The following is a 20,280-nucleotide window of genomic DNA, read 5'->3' as shown; positions in this document are numbered from 1 at the left end:
GTCATATCAATCCACTGATTGCAAACCTCTCTAACCAGCAATCCCCTTAGCATAGCTGGGTTAGTGGTCAATAGCAGTTCGAAAGCATGTCAAAATGCAAGTAGATAAATAGGAACCGCTACAGCGGGAAGTTAAACGGCGTTTCCATGTGCTGCTCTGGTTTGCCAGAAGTGGCTTTGTCATGCTGGCTACATGACCTGGAAGCTATACACCGGCTCCTTTGGCCAATAATGCAAGATGAGCGCACAACCCCAGAGTCGGTCACGACTGGACCTAATGGTCAGGGGTCCCTTTACCTTTACTTATGACAATAGAGGAGGGGGAGTTTGTGCATTGTATAGCAGCACCATTGAAGAAACCCATCCTTAGGAACCACAAATCAAAACAAATCACCACCTCTGTTGCAAAGTCTTGACTGTGCTTCTTGGCCAACAGTATTGTCTGGCTTGCTCCTTGTATTCACGTGCAATGCTTCTGGCTGCAACCTAGAAAGTAGAAAGCAGAATCCCAAAGAGGATCCACATTGCATGTCATTGTACACCTTTTTCCTCTGTGTGCTGACTGTGCTGCAAGCGTTGTCAGAATTATTTCCGCACTGCCAGATGGGAATAAGCATAAGTAATGTGTGTAATTATCACACCAAAATAATTGCTAGAGAAGCCAAACCTGTATGGTCACATCCTATTAATTCTGTCCTGGATTTGCTAAGGTGCTGATTTAACATTAATAAACCCCCAGGCACATTGCAATATCATATTATTTACTCTCATTTTACAGCCCAAATTTAGCCCTCAAATTTCAACAGCAAATTCCATACCTGAAATAGGAATTAAACAAATTAAAACATACAATTTAATCATGTTACATCTTCAGATTTAATTCTCCCCCCTCAAGTTACCTGTCATTCCCCACATTACAAACTTAAAAACCCATCCCTACAACTATAAGTTGTAATAAGGACATGATTTCTACATTGGGTTGCATCCAATGCTGCACAAATAAAGTTTGACATGCCCTATGGAACTTCCACCTGCGGAGTAGATTTTGTAGGTGTGCATGGAGTTGTAGGCAGTGCTTTGTTATAGGAAAAAAAAGGTGCCAGAACACCACCTCAGTCTGCAATCCAGATGCTGATGCCACCATCTTGAAACTGAAATCAAACGACAAGACGCTCCCCCCACCTACTCAGGCCACTTCAGTCACCATTGTGCGCACCTTGCTGGTCTCCTGTCCTGCTCAGGCCACTTCAGCTGCCCTCGTGCATGCACACTTTGCCGCTCACCACTCACACCACTTTCCCTGCTCAGGCTGCTTCAGCTGCCATCCTGCACACCTTGCTGTTCAGGGGACTTCCTTTGCTGGGTGAGCAGAATTATTGGATCCCTTCCAATCGGGATTCAGGCCTCACCATGGGACTGAAACTGTCTTGGTCGCGCTGGTCGATGATCTCCGGCGAGCTAGGGACAAAGGTAAGAGCTGTTTCCTAGTTCTGCTGGATCTCTCAGTGGCCTTTGACACCATCGACCATAACATCCTTCTGGACCGTCTAGAGGGGTTGGGAGCTGGGGGCACTGTCATACAGTGGTTCCACTCCTTCCTCCTGGGCCGTGTTCAGAAAGTGGTGGGGGGGATGAGTGTTCAGACCCCTGGGCACTCACTTGTGGGGTGCCTCAGGGTTCCGTTCTCTCCCCCATGCTTTTTAATATCTATATGAAGCCGCTGGGAGAGATCATCAGGGGGTTTGGGCTGGGTGTTCATCAGTATGCAGATGACACCCAGCTCTACCTCTCTTTCAAATCAGAACCAGTGAAGGTCCTGTGTGAGTGCCTGGAGGCAGTTGGAGGATGGATGGCGGCTAACGGATTGAGGTTGAATCCTGACAAGACAGAAGTACTGTTTTGGGGGGACAGGAGGCGGGCAGGTGTGGAGGACTCCCTGGTCCTGAATGGGGTAACTGTGCCCCTGAAGGACCAGGTACGCAGCCTGGGAGTCATTTTGGACTCACAGCTGTCCATGGAGGCACAGGTTAATTCTGTGTCCAGGGCAGCTGTCTACCAGCTCCATCTGGTATGCAGGCTGAGACCCTACCTGCCGGCAGACTGTCTCGCCAGAGTGGTGCATGCTCTGGTTATCTCCCGCTTGGACTACTGCAATGCACTCTACATGGGGCTACCTTTGAAGGTGACCCAGAAACTGCAATTAATCCAGAATGCGGCAGCTAGACTAGTGACTGGGAGTGGCCGCCAGGACCACATAACACCGGTCCTGAGAGATCTACACTGGCTCCCAGTACGTTTTCGAGCACAAAATTCAAAGTGTTGGTACTGACTTTTAAAGCCCTAAATGGCCTCGGTCCTGTATACCTGAAGGAGCGTCTCTACCCCCACCATTCAGCCCGGGCACTGAGATCCAGCACCGAGGGCCTTCTGGCGGTTCCCTCATTGCGAGAAGTGAGGTTACAGGGAACCAGACAGAGGGCCTTCTTGGTAGTGGCACCTGCCCTGTGGACCGCCCTCCCAACAGATGTCAAGGCAATAAACAACTATTTTACATTTAGAAGACAACTGAAGGCGGCCCTGTTTAGGGAAGTTTTTAATGTTTGATGCTGTACTGTTTTTAATATTCGGTTGGAAGCCGCCCAGAGTGGCTGGGGAAACCCAGCCAGATGGGCGGGGTATAAATAATAAATTATTATTATTAGACAAAGCAAGGCAAAAAAAAAACTGTGCTCCAGCACTTTCTGGCAGAAAAAAAGCCCCAGGCATAGGGAAGAGGAGGAGGGACGTTCCATTGCATAAGTGACAGATTGCTGCACTAGTGTAACTGCAGAAATGGATACAACCCATTGTGCTTAACAATAAGATAAACACAGCATGTGCAGAATTCAGAAGTAAAACCCTTGTTCGTCTTTAAACGGCTTATAACTCATTCCCTTATTGTTGTTTAAGCTTTAAAGCAATGAGTAAGTCTACCCCCTTGGCTAAGAGTTATTAAACATTTTATATTTTATGTGCAGTTTTAGACCGGGTTGACAGTCTGGGAAACGAATACAAAGAGGAGTGTTCTGGGAGGGCTGAGTCTGAGCCAGGAGAGGGAGATCCTGGGTGTCAGTCTAGCCAGGAGGGGAGAGTTATTCTAGGTCCAGAAGACTCCCAACCCAGACCCAAGGGGTGAGGGGATCCCCTGGGTCTGTGATACCATTTAGAAGACCTCAGGGGTGGGATGGTTAAGAGACTGGGCAACTGAGGAGAAGCTGTGAAGGAAGCGGTATGGTGTTGAAAGTATTTAATGGGAATATCTGAGTGACAGAAACTGAGTTGAACATTTTACTCTCTATTTTAGAAACCTGAATATCTACCACCAGAAGTGTAACAACTCATTTTTAGTAACTGAAGTTCAAGAAGCACTGTGCCTATAGCCTGAGTTAGTTAAAGTGAACAAGTTAACTTCTACCTGAAAGAATGCATTTGCTGACCCACTTTGTTTCATAAACCATTTTTGTTTAATAAAACTTTTTTTGTTTGTTTATTTTATGCTTGAGACTCCAATCATTAAGTTTTCCCTCACACAAGTCCCCCACTAGATTATCTGTGGTAAATTGTGGGTGCACCATATTTAATAGTTTGCAGGAGTGGATCCGCTGCCTTAATAATGGGTGGTATTAAGTGGTGGGTCTGCTACAGCATCTAATAAATTCAATAAGTAATAGTAATAGTAAGGTCCGTATAGTTAAAGCTATTGTTTTCCCAGTAGTGATGTATGGAAGTGAGAGCTGGACCATAAAGAAGGCTGATCGCCGAAGAATTGATGCTTTTGAATTATGGTGCTGGAGGAGACTCTTGAGAGTCCCATGGACTGCAAGAAGATCAAACCTATCAATTCTGAAGGAAATCAGCCCTGAGTGCTCACTGGAAGGACAGATCCTGAAGCTCATGAGAAGAGAAGACTCCCTGGAAAAGACCCTGATGTTGGGAAAGATTGAGGGCACTAGGAGAAGGGGACGACAGAGGACGAGATGGTTGGACAGTGTTCTCGAAGCTACGAACATGAGTTTGACCAAACTGTGGGAGGCAGTGCAAGACAGGAGTGCCTGGCGTGCTATGGTCCATGGGGTCATGAAGAGTCGGACACGACTAAACAACAACAACAACAACAACAACAAAGTAATAGTAATATTATAGAGCATTTTTTGGTCTTTATCAGCCCCATTCCAGGATGTTTAATTAAGCTTTTTGTTATTATTTGTCAAAGTTTTTTAAAAATCATATTGCCCTGAAAAGTCCACCACTTCATAGCAAACTGTGGATGCTCAGCTGACAGTCTGATGCCCTCTGCTGTTGTAATTACAGAGCTAACCATCAGTAATTTCTGAAAGTTCACTTAAGTTTCAGAGCACTGCACAAATCCCTATTGCCATCCTATTCTAAAATTCTGTCATATGCATTCTGGTCCTGTGCATATGTATATCTAAGTAAGTTCACAGAGAATCTCAATCTCATTTCTTTCTTTTTTAAATGAAGGAAGGAAGGATGATCTTGTCACATTTTTGCAGGAAGGAGACTCCTGGTTTATTGCTAGTAATGGATAAGAGTTGGGGACTGGTTAGATGCAGAGAAATGGTGGGAGGAGCCAGCTGGGGAACCGGCAAGGAAATAAGGCTCAGAGCTTGGGGATTGGAGAGATGTCCAGAATCAGAAGATGAAGCAGGAGGGTGGGATGCGGGAGGCCAAGAGGCAGAGGTGAGTCCAGCTGGTGAAGTCACAGTTGTATCCGCCTCCTGCTGCCACACCGCTAGTTTCCCAGAACCAGAAGAGGTATGAAGAGGGCCGAGGAGAAATTAGCATCACAGGCACAATGTCAGATTCCTTGGGGGGAAACCCTGGAGAGGAGGGGACTTAGGCAGCTGTGAGAAGGTGGGGATCTTCCGTCACCATAGCTGATTCATAAGGGCAAGACTTACCAAATAAGAGTTGCTGTGCTCATTAGGTTTGACACTCCTGTGTAGATCCTGCTCCTTCTAATAAAGCACTAGCTCCACTTACTTCATGTGATCTACTGCGGGCTTATACCTGTCAATAACCTTGAGCTCTTCTTGGATAATTTCTGTATCAACTTGGTATTAGCAAGCTTTATTGGTAAGTGTTCAGAAAAAGCTTATCTGTTTTCACATAACTCTTCCAACATGTTGGTGTATATGTGCCGATGGTGTTGTGTGCATGTGACCTGAGCTCACTGTACATAAACAGCCATGGCAGAGAAGCACATCTTTCCACCTTAAACCTGTTTCTTATAAACCTTCTGGTGAAACCCTACAGCTGCCCATCATTAGCATTAGAGCATTAAATGTTACTGCCATTTTGAACATCTTGTGTTTGTGTGCCAGACCAGACCTGTAGGTTCAGCTCCATTCCTCACACCTGACCCATATCCATGTGCCCTGCAATCAGGCTTAGGTGTGGTGCTAGCAATTTGGAAGCGACCTAGATTGTTGTCGTAAAGCAGAGCTGTATTGTGCTCTCTTGTTTAATGTGGAATCGTTCATTCTGCTACCTGTTCTCCACCTCCAGCAGAAGCCAGAGCAAGCATGTTAAGGACTGGCCAGTAGAAGAAATGTTCTGTTGTTACTTTTTTAAAAATCAATGGGGAAATAAAAATTTAATAGTAACAAAATAGTTACAAAAGACTACAGATATGGATACAAAGGGGCAATAAACTGACAGACATATTTGCTTCCCCATGGTTCAGTTCTTTGTTTTTTTTAAAAATAACTTTATTTCATTTCAGGTTAAAATCAACAAAACATAATATAATGTAGAACGTAACATAATCGAACATAATTGAACATAATCAAATATAAGCAAACATAATTTTCTAGAATGAAAAAAAGGACAAAAAGAAGAAAAAGACAGAAGAAGAAAAAAAATAAAAAAGCAAAGATAAGAAACCAAGAAAACAACAACATCAAAATCAAAATTACAGATTAAAAAAAATATTAACTTCCAAACATTTAAATTCAGTTCTCTCTCACATAAAATTTTACTAGGCTTTTCCTAATCATTTTGATTCTATACCATATCCTAACTTCCTTATATTTTCCATTTACTTAATCAGTTTGTGCATTTTACTCTAAACATATCACCCATTTTGAATTTATACCTTGTTTATAAAAATAGTCCTCAACATATTTCCACTCTTCCTTTATTTTTTGTTTGGGGATCCTCCTAATTATTGCTGTTAATTTAGCTAGGTTCATATATTCCACCAATTTAATACGCCATTCCTGTATAGATGGGATTTTGTCCCCTTTCCAATTTTGGTCTATCAGCGTTCTGGCTGCCGCACATGCATATAATAAGACATTCTTCCTATCCCTCGGTACACTTTCTGGGAGCAGGCTTAATAACAAAATCTTCGGTTTTTTCTCAAACGTGAATCTTAGCATTTTTTTCATTTCATCGTACACTTCTGACCAGAATATGTTGACCTTTTTACAACTCCACCAACAATGAAGGTAGTCCCCCGTTTTTCATGGTTCAGTTTTATTTCCCATGCATTCCAAAAAGAGCAAGGATACAGACCACCTGCATCCCATTGAAATCTATGGAAATACACTTTTATTTAAACAGTGTGACTGCCAAATTTAACCTTTTCTAGTACTGTATAGTCAACGCTATAATTGTCTCCAACTCAGTGTACTCTTGAGGATGGAGGGAGTTCTGTTTTTCATTGTTATAGTTGAAAAAATAAAATAAACAGATTTTTTAAAAGGAAGAAAATCCTCAAATCTCCTCAGGCAGGATTTTCCTCAAAGCTCCATGACTTTAACAAGTTCCTTGACTCCAGCTTTTCATAGCCTAGCTCAGAGTAATCTTGTGTAATAATTCAGAAGTAAACCCCACTTAACTCAGTTAGAATTATTTCAAACATGATGCTACACATCTGCCTCCTTTCCCCATAATTTACTAGAATCCTCTTTATCATTGTTTGCCATTACAGTGATTTAGGGGGTAGAATATAATTACTTTAACTGCATAGATAACACTAGGAGTGAACTCCTAGAATCATAGAATTGGAAGAGACCACAAGGGCCATCCAGTCCAACCCTCTGCCAAGCAGGAAACACCATCAAAACATTCCTGACAGATGGCTGTCAAGCCTCCGCTTAAAGACCTCCAAAGAAGGAGACTCCACCACACTCCTTGGCAGCAAATTCCACTGCCGAACAGCTCTTACTGTCAGGAAGTTCTTCCTAATGTTTAGGTGGAATCTTCTTTCTTGTAGTTTGAATCCATTGCTCCGTGTCCGCTTCTCTGGAGCAGCAGAAAACAACCTTTCTCCCTCCTCTATATGACATCCTTTCATATATTTGAACATGGCTATCATATCACCCCTTAACCTTCTCTTCTCCAGGCTAAACATACCCAGCTCCCTAAGCCGTTCCTCATAAGGCATCGTTTCCAGGCCTTTGACCATTTTGGTTGCCCTCTTCTGGACACGTTCCAGCTTTTCAGTATCCTTCTTGAACTGTGGTGCCCAGAACTGGACACAGTACTCCAGGTGAGGTCTGACCAGAGCAGAATACAGTGGTACTATTACTTCCCTAGATCTAGATGCTATACTCCTATTGATGCAGCCCAGAATTGCATTGGCTTTTTTAGCTGCTGCATCACACTGCTGACTCATGTCAAGTTTGTGGTCTACCAAGACTCCTAGATCCTTTTCACATGTACTGCTCTCAAGCCAGGTGTCACCCATCCTGTATTTGTGCCTTTCATTTTTTCTGCCCAAATGTAGTACCTTACATTTCCCCTTGTTAAAATTCATCTTGTTTGCTTTGGCCCAGTTGTCTAATCTGTTAAGGTCATTTTGAAGTGTGATCCTGTCCTCTGGGGTATTAGCCACCGCTCCCAATTTGGTGTCGTCTGCAAACTTGCTCAGGATGCCCTCAAGCCCATCATCCAGGTCATTGATAAAGATGTTGAATAAGACTGGGCCCAAGACAGAACCCTGTGGCACCCCACTCACTAGTCACTACTCTCCAGGATGAGGAGGAGCCATTGATGAGCACCCTTTGGGTTCGGTCAGTCAGCCAGTTACAAATCCACTGAATGGTAGCATTGTCTAGCCCACATTTTACCAGCTTCTTTACAAGAATATCATGGGGCACCTTGTCAAAGGCCTTGCTGAAATCAAGATAGGCTACATCCACAGCGTTCCCTTCATCTACCAGGCTTGTAATTCTGTCAAAAAATGAGATCAGATTAGGCTCAATTGCATGGCTTTTCCCCACTTACTTTTGCCTGTTTTGAGGACACACACCATGTGAATCTGGTGCTTATACAGTGGTACCTCTGGTTACGAACTTTATTCATTCCGGAGGTCCGTTCTTAACCTGAAACTGTTCTTAACCTAAGGTACCACTTTAGCTAATGGGGCCTCCCGCCAGGGCCGGCTCTAGGGGAAGGGTGGCGCGGCACACCAGGCTGCCAGGGGGGCACCGCGCCGCGCACTGCGCCTGCCCACCAGCTGCAGCAAGAAACGGGGCAGGGCGGGGGCGCTGGAGCTACCTCCGCACCACGCGCCGGGGTGTCTGACATGCTTAAGACAGCCCTGCCTCCCGCTGCCGCCGTGCCGCCACCACGTGCTTTCTGTTCTCATCCTGGGGCAAAATTATTAATCCGAGGTACTACTTCTTAGTTAGCGGAGTCTGTAACCCAAAGTGTTTGTAACCCAAAGTGTTTGTAACCCGAGGTACCACTGTACTTATAACTGCAGCAGCATAGGATTGTACCACAGAGAAATAGCTCTCACGCCACCTAAAGAGCCAATATATATTTAACACAAGCTGACTAATAATATTCACGCCGCAACAGGGGAAGGAAATCGGTGAGTTACGTTTCTCTTAATATCCCTTGAGACAAGAGCTTGAACACAGCACACAGTGCATAGCTAAACTGTCAAATCCATGCCCACAAGATGTAGTGATGGCCATCAACCTGCATGGCTTTGGACAAATCCATTAAGAAAAAAACGGTAACTGAGTACTAGTCATGAGAGCTATTTGTTGGGATATCACCACTGGGAGGTCGAGCTGGTGATTCCAACGGAACATGAGCCACGGTCTCAGTAACCTGAGCACGTCATCAGCAGAGATGTCCACGCAGTTTTAGCAGAGAAGATAAGGCAGGTGAGAGGCATTTTAAAAGCAGTTTATTTACAGCGTCTGAGAAGAGGGAGCAAAAGATGCTTCCTCTCTTCCATCAGTCCAACAGTACAGGAAAAGTACAAACGGAAATGCACAGACATGTGACATACAACAACAGCAACATGCCTAATCCTTAAGGTGGAACTGAATCTCCTAACACTATTTTCTATCCTGCTGTCAGAGGCAGCATGACCCTGGATACCAACTGCTGAAAATCACTCTCAAGTCCTGTTTGCGAGCTTCCCAGGGGCATCCGGTTGGCCACAGTGAGAACAGGATGCTGGACTAGACAGGCCTTTGGTCCGATGCAGCAAGATTCCTCTTATGCTCCAAATTTTGTCTCTGTAAGACTGGTGGCTCCAAATTTCACACATATAAACTATTTATAAAGCAACATCACCACTTTTATGTAATGCCACTACAGTTTGAGTGTGTGGGGGAGGGGGATCAAACCCTAGGTACTTACAAATAATAAAATTTTAGTTTGACACTGGAACAGGCTCCCACAAGAGGTGGTGGACTCTCCTTCCTTGGAGAGTGGAGTACTTAAACTGAAGCATACTTAACCTGAAGCGAACTTAACCCGAAGTATGAGTGTAATTGGTTCTGGAAGTCCGTACTTAACCTGAAGCGTATTTAACCTGAAGTGAACTTTCCAATTGAAAGTAATGGAAAGTGGATTAATCCGTTCCAGACAGGTCCGCGGAGTACTTAAACTGAAAGTACTCGAACCAAAGCGTACTTAAACTGAGGTATGACTGTATTGCATTGCAGGGGGTTGGACTAGATGACCCTAAGGATCCCTTCCAACTCTACCATTCTATGAGTCTATTATTTCCTCTGTATGGGAAGCAAAATTGAAATGTTTATTTTGAGCAATATATTTTGTTTGAATATCCACAGAGAGGTTTAAAAAAATAACAAAAATGTAACCATGTCAATATATTTTAAAGAAAGCACATTTTATGTAGGTTTGTCTTATGGCAAAGATTAAAGCTTGCTAATAGTCCAAGAGTTCATGCAGAGCTGCTACATTTTAAAAAATTGCAATTTAAAATAATACAAGTAACTGTAGGGACACTTACGAGGTGGCCTCTAGTAAATACGTCTGAAATTGTTGTCAGTTTGCAGCAATTGCCTTCCTGTGCATAATATTTAGCCCAATTATTTTACACAGGTCTAACCTTAAAATCTCAAATTCTTTATGGTCCAAAGCTGGACCATAAAGAAGGCTGATCACCGAAGAATTTATGCTTTTGAATTATGGTGCTGGAGGAGACTCTTGAGAGTCCCCTGGACTGCAAGAAGATCAAAGCTATCCATTCTGAAGGAAATCAGCCCTGAGTGCTCACTGGAAGGACAGATTGTGAAGCTGAGGCTCCAATACTTTGGCCACCTCATGAGAAGAGAAGACTCCCTGGAAAAGACCCTGATGTTGGGACGACGACAGAGGACAAGATGGTTGGACGGTGTTATTGAAGCCATGAACATGAGTCTGACCAAGCTGCGGGAGGCAGTGGAAGACAGGAGTGCCTGGTGTGCTCTGGTCCATGAGGTCACGAAGAGTCGGAAACGACTAAACAACAACCTCAAATCAGGTTTCATGAAACTGGGATTAGTGTGCACCCCACCCCTGATTTACATAAGAATGCTTGTTTTGCATTGATGGGACAGGTACAAATTTAAAATCAATTTTAATTTTGGAATTATGTTGATTACTTGTCCAAAACAATTACAGTTGGGGAAATGGTAAGTCTGTGGTATTTTTAGGTTATGGGATACTTGAATTAAATTAAATTGTCAGGATCACAATTTAAGGTCCAATTTAAAAACAAAACAAAACTACCCATAAATTTCATTTTAGATCCATCAGGTTATATTATCAGTACAGTACAGAACTCTGATACTTAAAGGGCAGGCAACCCAACTCCTTATCAGCTTCTGTAATACTGCAGGGTGCAAAATAAGTTTGATATCTACAGTAAAATAAAATGCAATATTGCTGGATCTGGGGCGTTCTAGTGAAGGGCTAAAAGCAGTGCAACCATGTAGCCAGCGTTGCTTATTAGACAGAGCAGCCACATTCCTAGGTTGGGTATTTTTTTTTTGGAGTGGGGGAGGCACATCGTGCCAACCAGTTCCCACCCCCCACTCACTAGTGGAGAGGCTGTGAGGGCCAGGCCAGAAGAAGGGAAGGACAGTAACCTTTATTCACCCTCTCCCATGCAAAGAGTGTGTTAACTTAACCTAGCCCATTGTGTACGTTGAGCAGAATATTATTTTTTTAGCCCGTTTGAGTTTTTAAAAATTTTGTTAGTTCTTTTAGGTTTGTTCCTGACCTTTAGCATTTTCATTCTGGTCGGACCTTCAATGGAAAATCAGTTAGCTACCAAAATGACCCGGCGTATAAGACGACTCCCGACTTTTGAAAATATTTTCCTGGTGTCACAGTGGCCGGAGTGGGCTACTTCAGAGTAACGACGCTACACAGCTCTGCATTTTATTCTTTTATTGGTGCTGCGTATTTACAGTGCTGAAGTCATTGCTATTTACACGGAGTGGTGTGGTCAGTCGGTTTCAGAACCTCCGAATGGCTTTTGGCGCGTCTTTCTCCAACACAAAAGCTTTGGCAGACCCATCCTCTTTCCCCTCCTCTTTCTGCGTAATTCCGGAGTTGGGGGGATGGGTCTCCCCCCCTTATTCGCCCCTTCCTGTCCCACCTGGGACCCTGGCTCCTCTACCTTGCCTGAGCCTCGGACACGACTTCCTGCTTCCCCACTGGCATCGGAACTCTCTCTGCTTTCCCCTGTGCTCGGGGATGGGCTTGAACTCAGGAGGGGAGGGACTTCGCGATATCCCCTGTCCCTCACATCCACCCCCCTCCCAAGCTCTCCTTCACCCCTCCCCAGGTCCCCCCCAGGTGTCGGTGACGACTGGAAGCCTAAGAACTCAGTGCTTTCCGAGCCCGTTGGTGTGAACACCTCCCCCCAGTCCTGCGAGCCCCCCCCTTCCGCCTGGGAGGACGGGAATCCCAAAAAGTCCGTGGCATCAGAGCTGGTAGGGGTAAAAATGTTCTGCCAATCTGCTCCTTCCTCTGACTGGGTGGATCTCGGTGACACCCATACCTCATCCTCTGGTTCCTCAAACTCCGCTTCCCAGCGCCATGGTGAACTGCTCTCCCGTGCTTCCTCCCCCTCCCCCTCCCTTTCCATGTGCCAGGGCTTGGGTCTATGGGGAAAGAGGGCGTGAAATTCTTCTACCAGGAATTCCTCCTGTATCTGAGTGGCTGGGACCCATTCATTCTGGGACGTTGGAGCATCCTCCCATGCCATGAGGTACTCCAGGCCCCCCACCCCCCCTTGAGTCCAGGATGGCCGTGGCCTCATTGAGTTGCTCCCTGCCTTCCCTCTCCCCCCCTCCCTCAGGGGTTTGTTCGCTGCCTCGGAGCCTGCTGCTTTCCCTGTACGGCGACATCAGCGATCTATGAAACACTGGGTGCACCCTCATGTCCTCTGGCAGTGCCAGCCTGTATGCCACCGGGTTGACCTGTTGCGTGACCGTGAAGGGGCCCAACCTTCTGGGCGCCAGCTTTTTGCACCTCCCTCTGATGGGAAGGCCCTCCGAGGACAACCAAACTTTGTCCCCCACCCTAATGACCTCCCCCGGTCGCCTGTGGCGATCTGCCCCCTTCTTGTACGCTTCCTTGGCTCTCTCCAAGTGTTCTCTGAGCTGCTGGTGCACCGTCTCCAGTTCCTCTGCCCAATCCTCAGCCTGTGGGCCCTCCTCCTCCTCCTCCCCCTCCCTCTCTGGGAAAGATCTGAGGTCGCGCCCGTAATTGGCCTTAAAGGGCAACACCCCTGTGGAGACGTGCACCGCATTGTTGTAGGCAAATTCTGCCAGTGGCAGGCGATCCACCCAGTCTGTTTGCCGCTGGCTGACGTAGCATCTCAGGTACTGCTGCAGAATGGCGTTGACCCTCTCCGCCTGTCCATTGGTCTGCGGGTGTCTAGCCGTCGACAAGCTGACCTCCACCTGCAGGAGGTTCATGAGCCGCCGCCAGAACCTGGAAACAAATTGGCGGCCACGATCCGAAATAACCCTTAAAGGTAATCCATGCAGTCTGAATACGTGATCCACAAACAGTTTGGCTGTCTCTTCTGCAGAGACCGCCCTGGCACACGGTATAAAGTGGCACATTTTGGACATGAGGTCCACCACCACCAACACTGCAGTCTTGCCCCTGGAAGAAGGCAGATCTGTGATGAAGTCCATGGACACCACTTCCCACGGCCTGTGTGGCGTGGCTAAGGGCTCCAGCAATCCCGGTGGCGCTGCTCTGACCACCTTTGCCCGCTGGCAGGTGTCACAGCCCCGTACATAGTCTCGAACATCTTCCCGCACCCCCGGCCACCAGAAGTGTCTCATGACTAAGTGTGTGGTCTTGTCCCTCCCAAAATGACCCGCCGTTGGGTTGTCGTGCATCTGCTTGAGGACCGTACGTCTAAGCTGGGTGGTGGGCAGGTACAGTGCACCCTTGTAGAAAAGCAGCCCCCTGCGTTCTGCAAAGTCTTTTGCGTGCTCCCCCCCCCTCTCAGTTCTCTGAAGATGCGGTTGGCAAATTCATCCGCTGCCGTCAGTGCTGTGAGTTCTGCCTCGCTCACCACTGCTGCTCCGCAGGACCATGCTGACGGGGGGAAAATGTGCCTGGGTGCCGGTGGCGCCTCCTCCTCCATGTACTCTGGCTTGCGGGAGAGGGCATCCGCCCTGACATTCTGCTCTCCCGGGATGTAGTGTATGGAGAAGTTGAAGTTCGAGAAGAACTCTGCCCACCGTATCTGCCGCTGGTTGAGCACCCTGGCAGTTCTCCAGAACTCCAGGTTCTTGTGGTCTGTGCACACCTGGATGGGGTGCTTGGCGCCCACCAGGAAGTGTCTCCAGTGCTGGAACGCAGCGTGGATCGCAAGAAGTTCCCGATCAAACACCGTGTAGTTTCGCTCTGGCTGGGTCAACTTCCTGGAGAAGAAGGCACAGGGTCTCCACTCTCTGTTGGCGTCCAGTTGCAACAGAATGGCGCCCACAGCTTTATCAGAAGCATCTGTCTCCACGCGTAGGGGCGCGTCCTGAACCACGTGGAACAGGTTCTGGTCTGAGGCGAACACCCTCTTGAGGCTTTCGAACGCTGCTTGCGCCTCTGGTGTCCACCTGAACTTCTGCTTGCCTCTCAGGCAGTCAGTGATGGGAGCCGTAACGCGAGAGAAGTTCTTGATGAACTTCCTGTAGAAGTTGGCGAAGCCTAGTAGGCGTTGGGCATCTTTGCGCGTCCTGGGGCTGTGCCAGTCCAGGATGGCCTGCACCTTGTCCTTGTCCATCGCCAGCCCCTTGTCTGACAGCTTGTAGCCCAGGAAGTCCACCTCCTTGGTGTGAAACTTGCACTTCTCCAGCTTCACATACAGGTGGTTCTCCTTCAGGCGCTGCAACACCTCCCTGACATCTTTCACATGCTGCACTGGGTCATCGGAATAGATAAGGATGTCATCCAGGAAGACCAAGCATTTCCTGAAGAGGAGGGACCCCAGGACGTGGTGCATGAAGGCCTGGAAGCATGCTGAGCCCCCTTGCAACCCGAAGGGCATCACCAGATATTCAAAAGAGCCCAGAGGCGTGAACATCGTGGTTTTCCATTCATCGCCTTCCCGGATCCTGATCAAGTTGTACGCCCCCCTCAGGTCTAGCTTGGTGAAAATCTTGCCCCTGCGTGCCGCTGTCAGGAGATCATCCACTCTGGGCATGGGGAAAGCCACTGGCTCTGTCACTGAATTCAGCCGTCTAAAATCCACCACAAGACGGCGCTGTTGCGTGTCTTTCTTGTCCACCCAGAAGACCGGGCTGCCCCCTGCTGCCTTGCTTTCTCTGATGAACCCCCGCTTGAGGTTCTTGTCGATGAAAGCGCGCAGATCCTCCAGTTCCTGGTCTGACATGGCGTACAGCTTGGCTGGGGGTATAGTTGCCCCTGGCACCAGGTTGATCTGGCAGTCAAAAGGCCTGTGTGGGGGTAGGTGGTCGGACTCCGCTTCGCTGAAGACTTCCTGCAGGTCCCAGTACGGCTTGGGTATCGCCTCACCCCCTTTGATGTGCATGGTGGCCACCGTGGCTATCGGAGGCCCCTCCCCTGGTTGGTGCTGCATGCAGTGTTCCAGGCAAAAGTCCGATCCAAAAGTGATGCATCTCTGGTGCCAACTGATGGAGGGGTCGTGGCGCGCCAGCCAGCTCATGCCCAAGACGATGGGGGGGGGTCTGAGATGGTGGTGACGTTGAATGCCAGTGTCTCTGAGTGCCTTCCCACCGTCATTCTCATGGGGGGGGGTTGATGGGTGATGGCCCCTCCCAGCAACTCTCTGCCGTCAATGGTTGCCACGTGCAGAGGAAAATCCAGCTGCAGAAGCTGGATCTGGTGCTGTTCTGCAAAGTTCCTCGAGAAGAAGTTCGCTGACGCCCCACTGTCAATTAGGGCGAGGACCGTCAGGGGATAGCCATTTGGGAGCGTGAGCGTCACTTCTAGAACCACTCCTGCTCTGGGAGGGGTGGGCTGGCTCTGCTCCTCTCTGTGCGGGTGGGTGGGCTGGGGCTGTTGTCTGCTGACTGTGCCTGGCTGCTGCCCCTTGTCTCCTGCAGCCAGGCTTTCCCGTTTCCCTGCTGTGGTGCTGCGTCAGTGGGGGAGGGCACAACCGTTCCCGCCTTTCCTTGCCACTCCCTGCGATGTGGGCAGTCTCTGACGAGATGCTGGGGGGAGTTGCAGAGAAAGCAATTCCCACCCCTTCCCTCCTTGCGTCTTGGCGCCGCTGGGGTTTGAAAAGCCCGCACGCGCGCGCGCTATCAATCTGCATGGGTTCCTTTTTTTTTTAAAAAATACATTTTATTCCGATTTTCCAAATTCAACAAATTAACAAAACCAATCTTTTATACAAAATCTTATATTCACATTTTTTACCTTGCTCCGCCGAGCTATGACTTCCCCCCCTCCCTTCATGCGGTTTTCTTGTTAATTCCCTTTTTTGCAGTTCCTTTTTTAACATATTGGTCAATTCGTAAGGTTTATTTTAATCCTGCGAGAGTTTTTAATGATCTACAGTTTTTCTCCATATAGTCCACATATTTACTCCAGTCCTTTTGAAACCTTGTCTCCCCCTGGTCACGAATCTTGCATGTCAATCTAGCAAGTTCAGCATAGTCCATCATTTTTATCTGCCACTCCACAATTGTAGGTAATTCCTGTAGTTTCCATTTTTGGGCTAACAAAGTCCTAGCCGCGGTTGTTGCATACATAAACAGTGTTTGATCTTCTTTTCTAATCTCTCCTCCTATTATTCCTAACAAAAATGCTTCTGGTTTTTTTGGGAAGGTATATCTAAACATCTTTTTCAATTCATTATATAAACTTTCCCAAAATCTTTTAACTTTTTCGCATGTCCACCACATATGATAAAATTCACCATCTTTCTCTTTACATTTCCAGCAACTTTTATCACTCATTCTATACATTTTAGCTAACTTAACTGGAGTTAAATACCATCTGTACATCATCTTATATACATTTTCTTTCAAGGCAGTACATGCTGTAAATCTTAAAGTTTGATTCCATAGTTTCAACCACGCATCATATTCAATATTATGCCCCAAATCTTTTGCCCATCTTCTTCTCATCTTCTTTGAAGGCCCCCCTTCAAAGCTCGAAGTTAGTGTGGAAATACTCTACTCGTAATTGTTTTAAAAGTCAGCCTTCTCTTCCCCCTGCTTCAGTGCTGTAGCAATATTAAAACAGCTTTCAGGCAGATCAAAGCCGATCGTATTTTCTGGGCTAGAGCGCAGATAATACAAAGTATCTAGATCACTTGCAGATCCACCACCAAGATAGAGACAAAGTATCAATATAGAGTCTTTAAGTAATTCTTTTCACCCCTCAAAACTTGCCTTGTTACAAAATAAACAAGGACTTCTGCAAAACTCACTCCGCAGGCAGACAGTTTCACTTTCCATAGCTCAGCTCCTCCGATTTTCTTACTGCGCCATTTTCTCCCGCTGCTGGGACGGGCCCCGTTTTTGCGCCCCACAGCTTCACAAATCCGATCTCTAATCAGTAACCAATTATCTCCTCCGTCTTTTGACACGGATTGTTTATAATTTAAGAGAACTTGCTGCTTACCATCGGAAGCCAGAGACTGCGCTTAACGGAGCCAGTGGTCTCTCCCCTTTCGCGCCCGCAGCTCAATCCCACGCCCGGTTCCCAGGCTATAAAAACCTAGAAAAACCAGGCGTAGGAGGGCACGCTGGGCACAGCTGGGTGCCACGACCCTCAGGGTAACCCCCCCTGAGGTTTTAGAAGTCCGCAGAGCCTTTGCGTGACTTCAAAGCGCTCCGTTAAGCTCGAGATTCCCCGAGAGGCTATCTCGCACTTCCTTTGATGTCCGCAGCTCGCCGGAAGCCTCTCAATCTGCATGGGTTCCTGGTCCTGGCTGGCCCCAGGCGTGGCTTGAAAGGGTTGTTGGGGGAGTGGCTTCTCCTGCGACCGTGGGAACCAAGCCCGCTTTGCGCGCGTTGCTTGCTTGTCGCTCCACCGGGATTCCTGTCTCACCCCCACCGCCAGAGCCGCTTTGCTCAGCTGATCCATATTACTGGGCTTTGGACCTCTCGAGAGCTCATCCTTCACCTCCTCATGCAACCCCAAGTAGAACGCCGCTTGCATTGGGGGTGACTCTAGTTCCCACCCCAATCTGTGCACCAGCATGGTGAATTTCGCCCAATACGCGCGAACTGTCATATTTCCTTGGCGTAAATTATGAAGTTCCTCCTTAGTCTGGTCCATATGACTATCGGACGAATACATCGTTTTCAAACCTTCTAGAAATAGTTTGACATTCTTCATGCAAGGATTCTTTGTTGCGATTAACGGTCTTAGCCACTCCCTGGCTGCCCCGGTAAGGTGCTCCACAATAAACGCTACCCTGTGCTCATCATCAGGGAACTCATCGTGGTGCAGCTCAAGAGCATACACAATCTCAGTCTCAAAGCCCTGATATTCCCTCGGGTCTCCATTGAACTTGCTTACTAGGGTCCCGGCTCTCCTTCCTGGCAGCACTTGGACTTGGGGTGCCCCTCCCGCCTTGTTTTTCTCTGCATCCAGCTTGTTTTGGAGGTCTACCGCCACCGCCCTTAATTCCTGCTCTCTTTCCTGTAGCGCTCTCACCTGTTCCGCAAGTTGTAGCCGGTCGTCCTGGACCTTCTTAGTCTCTTCTTTAGCTGCCTTCAATTCCCCCTGCGCCTGCAGCGACAGCTGCTGCAGTTCTTGCTGGGCTTGCTCCGCGATCTGCCGCCATCTCTCCGCCTCTGACACGCTCATCCCGGCAACTCCAAAGTAGCCCAAAAAAGGATTCGGAGGTTGCTGTCACAGTGGCCGGAGTGGGCTACTTCAGAGTAACGACGCTACGCAGCTCTGCATTTTATTCTTTTATTGGTGCTGCGTATTTACAGTGCTGAAGTCATTGCTATTTACACGGAGTGGTGTGGTCAGTCGGTTTCAGAACCTCCGAATGGCTTTTGGCGCGTCTTTCTCCAACACAAAAGCTTTGGCAGACCCATCCTCTTTCCCCTCCTCTTTCTGCGTAATTCCGGAGTTGGGGGGATGGGTCTCCCCCCCTTATTCGCCCCTTCCTGTCCCACCTGGGACCCTGGCTCCTCTACCTTGCCTGAGCCTCGGACACGACTTCCTGCTTCCCCACTGGCATCGGAACTCTCTCTGCTTTCCCCTGTGCTCGGGGATGGGCTTGAACTCAGGAGGGGAGGGACTTCGCGATATCCCCTGTCCCTCACACCTGGGTTAAAAAGTAGTCTTATACGCAGGAATATACGTAGTTGCTTTATAAAGGACTATCTAAGTGATTGGATACTAATTGTGGAAAACAGTTTGACTTTCCCCCCTGGTTGCTGGGGCTGGATTTTCTGTCCATAAACCATTAAATCCATGGGAAAGGCCTCCCACTGAGCTGCACACATTGGGAACCTCAGAAATTAGCTCTGAGTTATAGCCTGGGTGGCCGGCCAGCCAGCCAGGTAACTGTAAGTATACACAGCAGTGTTTCTGTTCTTCTAGGGCTGTTTTCATCCTTTGCCATAAAGTACTCAAAAAAGAGGAGGAAATAGTCATTATGAGAGTAAAGGATATATATGTTTTTTCATATGGCTTTAAATTATCCCTTCATTTCATCCTTTGGCAATAAACATCCAATCCTGCTATGCTCATCATAATAACTGCAAAATAAGCAAACCCAACCCTTACTTCTTACTGCAGGCAAACAAACATGTTTCCTTATTACTGGCTTGGTAGAAAGCAGAACGGAAAATGGTGAGCAAATGAAAGTCCAAAGGGTGGTGTCTAACTCTAGTCCATAATACAAAGTTGTAATATTTAACTCTTTTAGGCTCACATGCACAGCCTATTTTTCGTGATAACTTTGCTCATTTAGAAACCAGTAGGAGAACACTTCAATCTCCCAGGACATACTATACAAGATCTCAAAGTAGCTGTTTTATTACAGAAAAACTTCAGAAACAGACTGGAAAGAGAAGTTGCTGAATTGCAACTCATTACCAAGCTTAAAACCATGGAGAGACCTGGTCTGAATAAGGACACTGGATTCTTATCTCATTATACACGATCAAGCTTTCTTTAGCACCTCAGCCCTTGCTTTTTCCTGCAAGACCAATTGCAGTCGTTAACAGTCATCAACAGGTTTCCACTCCTATCAGCCAATCACCCATTCCCACCCCCCTTCTGAGTAATACCCCTCCCCACCCTCTCACTATATACCGTATAAGGGTCTGGTGACTTCTGTTTCAGTGTATCTGAAGAAGTGTGCATGCACACAAAAGCTCATACCTATGACAAACCTAGTTGGTCTCTAAGATGCTACTGGAAGGATTTTTTTATTTTGTTTTGCTCATTTAATTCAGTTTTCCCCAATCCATGGATAATATGTTCAGGGAAAAAAATATAAAATTGCATGTCACCCAATTACAGGTGT

This window comes from Zootoca vivipara, chromosome 7 (genome assembly GCF_963506605.1).
Source record: "Zootoca vivipara chromosome 7, rZooViv1.1, whole genome shotgun sequence".
Classification (NCBI taxonomy): Eukaryota; Metazoa; Chordata; class Lepidosauria; order Squamata; family Lacertidae; genus Zootoca; species Zootoca vivipara.
The sequence above is the reverse complement of the archived record's forward strand: the minus strand, read 5'-3'. Positions refer to the sequence as shown.